This window comes from Mus caroli, chromosome 1 (genome assembly GCF_900094665.2).
Source record: "Mus caroli chromosome 1, CAROLI_EIJ_v1.1, whole genome shotgun sequence".
Classification (NCBI taxonomy): Eukaryota; Metazoa; Chordata; class Mammalia; order Rodentia; family Muridae; genus Mus; species Mus caroli.
The window spans coordinates 109,555,735-109,561,133 of NC_034570.1; positions in this window are offsets into that span (position 1 = coordinate 109,555,735).

Genomic DNA, 5,399 nt, shown 5'->3' on the forward strand with positions numbered 1-5,399 from the left:
AAAAAAAAAAAGCTGAGTTCCTTGTAGAAGAAAATACGGGTAGATTTTGTTTGTTGATGCATTTATTAGGTCTGTGTCTTTTTATTGAATAAGGGAGACCACTTATACTCAAAGTTATTATTGAAAGATATGTGTTGTTTGCAATCATTAGATTGTTAATTTTTTGTGTTATTTGTTTCTCACTAGTACTTTGTATTTCAGTAATTATAGCTTTATTTTTATACTGATATGTCTTTGAGAGTTTCCAAGTGTCTTTTCAAATATATATCTTGCAAAGGCCAGGTCAGACATTGACTCTACTTTTATTGGAAGAAAAACCAAGAAGAAATAAGTGTCTCTTGTATTGTCAATAAAATCATCTTCTTGGGTAGGCATGTAGCTCAGTTAGTCACATGCTTACAATATGTTTGAGATCTGGCTTCAATCTCCAGCATTGCATAAACTGGGTATAGTGTTTCTCCTTTCTATGATACCAACAGCATGACATGGAAGGTGGAAATGGGAATGTTAGTTCAAGGACATTCTCAGTTACATGTTAAATTTAAGGCAGCATAGGCTTCGAGAGACTCCATAGAAAACAGAATGGAACATCAATTGTTTTTTAAAAGTACTCTTAATTGTCTCATAGTTCTCAGAATTTGTTTGTTTAAAGAAACCCAAGCCTTGATGGTTCAAACTCTGAAAAATGTGGTAGTGGACATAATGGAGAAAGATAGCATAGAAAGTGGTGTTAGAGAGTCAGACTCACATTTCCCTTCACAATTATTTATTCACCTGTTTTTATACGTATTGCTCTACTAAAATTGTTTACCTTATGTTTCTTATAAAAATTATTTTATAATAAATTGTATGGCTTTATGTATGTCTATGGGTGTGTACATGTGAGTAAGGATGCCTAAAAGAGGTCAGAGTCATCACATCCCTCTGGAGCCACAGGAGCCTGACATGGGTAGTTGGAGCATGTACACACAACTGCTAATCCAACTATCCAGCTTTTAAAATTACATTCACTAACCTCTGTGCCATATTCCTGTGGTCAGAAGACAATTTAAGAGATTCAGTTATTTCCTGTCACCAACTTGATGTCTGACATAAAATCTCAGGATCATTGGTCTTGGTGTCGAGTACCTCTGCCCACTGGCCCAATTAGGGGTGCACATTCTGTTTGTTTTTAAGTAGAAGTATTTAATAAGTGCATTCAGAGAATATATTAAAAAAAAACTATTCCAGAATACTTCAATTCAAAAAAAATAGTTCCATCAAAGTCTGAGGAAGATAAATACATGAACATATTAGCACCCCAGAATTTCTTTGAGGTATTTTATTAGAAAATAGAGTATGCTAGAAAGAAGAAAATACTATCAGAAAAGACTTCATCTAAAAGAAAGAATATTTGCTCGAAAGTACAGGCTTATCTATGTTCTTCTTAAGGCAGAGATCACAGAAAAAACACTGGGGTGAAAAATGACAGCAAACTCAAAGGTTGCTGACACAGTCCTGTGCAGGATAGAAGGAAAAACACAAATGCAGAGAAAGTATCAGGAAGAAGAAGATATTGTTTGGAGCTTCCACACCATGCCATCAGTCAGTCACTGATGTAATTGCACCAGATCCATGGCAGCCATTCTTTGCCCATGCTTTAGAGGCATAAGAAGAAATGTGTGGGATATGGTAAGGCAAGAAGTAAGGAAGGCCTATCTGCTGTCTCCTGAGGCAGAGGAGGTCATGTAAAACTTGACAATACATGGTATCTGTATGGTTTTTGGATTAAGGAAATGAGAAATTAAATAAACCCATGCCTTTATTAAACAGTCTACAAGATTGGGTGATTGATCATGAAAAACTGGATTTTGACAGAAGCAACTTGTATCTTGTATCGCATTTTCTTCCTCTCTAGGACCTAACATCCTGTGGCTATTTGGAAAGCACAAGCATATCCCTGGCCCTCAACAACTAAAGGCTGAAAATATCTAACGATAACATCTAATCTTGTCCTGCATTCATGTCACAAGCTTCCTGAGGGACCCACCATACCCTGATTTACCAATGTCTGTGCTGTGCTACTATAGATATTTTATGATTGTTACTATGTTGTAACATAGAGTATGGGGTACTACAAACATGTTGCTGCAACATGATCAGTCATATTTTCCTTCAGAGTAAGACCCTTATTGTGTTTGATGTAAAAAATGGACATTGTTTTGGAAGCATTATTGCCATACTCACTCATTATTGCCATAGGATGACAAGTAGTGGCTTCATGAACCAGCCTCTGTGAAGGCGCAGTATCTCACCAGCCTTTACTTCATAATTTATTTTAAATAATAAAAATGCTTGATAAGCCCTTAAGATTAAGGATCCTCACCCTGAGGGGCATTAGGAATCTCACTTCAGTGAGTTTTCCGTGGTTTTGAACACATAATGAAAATATCTCCTTCTTTCTAGTTTTTGTGGATGGGCAGTTTTGAAGTAGACTTATATGCTCAGTCAGCCTAAATGAAACCTGCAACTATAAAAGTAAGATATTTTAAATGGTTATATGATTCCATCTAATTACCATATCATAATGTTCTTTTTAGCTTATAAGTGTAATGAAAGTATAGAAATTTAGAAGACACACTCACGCCATGGTTGAGTAGATATCAACAAGGGAAGTTGAATATTTGATAGGTCACTTAGTCTGAAAGCCCATTTTAATATGTAGTTTAATATTTTATTGCTATTGTGTGTATGTATGTGTACATCCATGGCATGTGTGTGTGTGTGTGTGTGTATGTGTGTGAGTGTGTGTGTGTGTAGGTCAGAGGACAACATCATGGAGTGAGTTCTTTTCTTTTGCATTTATATGGGTTTGGGACTCAATCTCAGATTGACAGACTTGAAAACAGCATTTGTTCTTGAATGCTGAAACACCTTAGCAACTCTATAATGTTGTTAGGGAAAGTTTATACACACTATTCAATGAGATGGGAAAAATAACATGGCTGCCCTCCTGTCATCAGATTAATTGACAAAAGACTGTATGTTCACTCAAACAACTAAGCAGCAATTATAACAAGCAATTACTAGACTTTTTACTGGATCAATATTTCATAGATATTCAGCTTCTCTTCCCTGGTAATAAAGGAAAGTGAATTATTTCTAAGTGTCTATCAAGTATCAGTTATAACCATGGGGAGCTGTGTATGGGTCTGCACCTGTACTCAAATCCATGCTCCTCTGCTACAAACCTGCAGAGAAACCAACACAGTTTGAGATGGAAGATTGATGATTCCAGGTATACAGTGGGAAACTCAAAAGGGTGTCTCCATGGATCCAGAGATGACATTCTTCCTTAATCTACCCCATTCCATCAGAATTCAGTGCTCTAATTGCTGATTTAGATCATTTGCTGATGTAATACTGTGATTAAATACTTTATTTACAGTGTAATTGTTTTGGTTTGGAGAGAGGCTTCAGTGGTGAAGAGCATGAACGACTCTTACAGAGGATTTGAGCTTGGTTCCAATGGATTACATCTCACAGAGAACAACTCCCTATAATTCCAGTTCAAGGTAATCCAACATCTACTCTATCCCACAGGCACTGTAAACCTATGCATACACCCACACATATAATTAAAAATTAAAAATAAATCCCAAAAGATTTGTTTAAAGTCTAGTTATTTATTTATTTTCACTTTGTTTTTGTTTCCTTCTTTATATTGATACAAATTCTCATATAACAGGCTGGCTTTAAACTCATTATATAGTGGAGAATGACTGAACTTCTGATCTTCCTGTCCCCACCTGCAGATTTATGGGATTGCATGCCTGACACATCATACCTGGCTAAATCCTAATTGTTGAAAAGCAAATGTAAACTATGAGCAGAAGTTAAGTTGAAGTTTTAGTTTACAGTGTTTCCCAAACATCCTATCCTCTGACACTTCAGTGAAGTTCCTCATTTTGTAATGACTACAAATCATGAAAGTACTTTGTTGTTACCTCCTAACTGTAATTTTGCTACTGTTATGAATCATAATTTGAATATTTTTGAGATAGAAGTTTGCCAAAGGGGTTATAACTAACATGTTGAGAACTACTGGTTAAAAGAAACACAGACTATGAATATTAACATCTCAATTTTGCTTTTGCTTGGATCAGGTTTCATTAAAATGTTTGAAAGTTGAACACTATTAGGTTGGTTAACACCTTTCTTATTTTCTCAATATCTCCTCCTGGATGTGGCTGGATTCCTTCTGTGCTGTTGATGAACTTATATATTTATTTTCACCAGGTTTTCCTCTTGTCTTTCCTCAGAGATAATCCTGGAGTGGGACTGTGACTCTTGTTCTCCTGTCTTCTTTTAAATAGTTATTACAAAAATCCTATTGTCTACTTGTGCATTCAGTATGGTACATCTAGCAGCAATCAAACCAAGTGGGGAAAAAAAGGCTGATTAATAAAAAACATGACCCAGTGAAGCCTCTTAGATTGTAGTTATGCTAGGATCCTGTCTCCATATGTAAGAGAAGATCACTAATAGTGTCAGGGGTGTGTTATCTCTCATGGCATGGGTGTCAAGTCAAATCAGTCATTGATTGGCCATTCCCTCAATTTCTACTCCATCTTCACCCTGCACATCTTTAGGCAGCACAAATTGTGGTCTAAGATTTTTGTGGCTAAATAGGTGTTCTAATCCTTCTCGGAAGTGTTGCATGGTTACAGGAAATATATTTTTAAGGTTCAATATTCCCCACTTCTAAAAGTCTTAGATAATGTTACCTTCATAAGTTCCTGGGTGTTTCCATTGTAATAGGAGGCTTCACTCAGAAACTAATGAAAACAGATATAAAAACTAGCAGGCAAGCAATAGGCAGAACTTGGGGAATACTGTGGAAGCAAGGAAGGAAGGATTGGAGGAACCAGAGAAGTCAAGAAAACCACAAGAAAAGCCTACAGACTCAACTAAGCTGGGGACACAGGGGTTAACAGAGACTGAACCACCAAAGAGCATGTTTTAGACAGACCTAGCCCTCTGTACATATAGAACAGTTGTGCACCTTGGTCTTCACATGGGACTCCTAACAACAGAAGCATAGGCTGTCTCTGACTCTATTGCTTGCCTTTGGATCCATTTCCCCTAACTTAGTTGTCTTGTCTAGCCTCAATAGAAGAAGATGCTTCTAGTCTTACTGCAACTTGATATGCCAAGGTTTGTTGATATTCAAGGGAGCCCCCTCCCCCTTTCTTAGGAAAAAGAGAGGAAGAAAGAGAGAAGATGGGGGAGAAAGCGATAGATTAAGAGAAGAAACTGCAATTGAGATGTAAAGTAATTAATTAGAAAGAAAGAGAGAGAGAGAAGGAAGAAAGAAAGAAAGGAAGGAAGGAAGGAAGGAAGGAAGGAAGGAAGGAAGG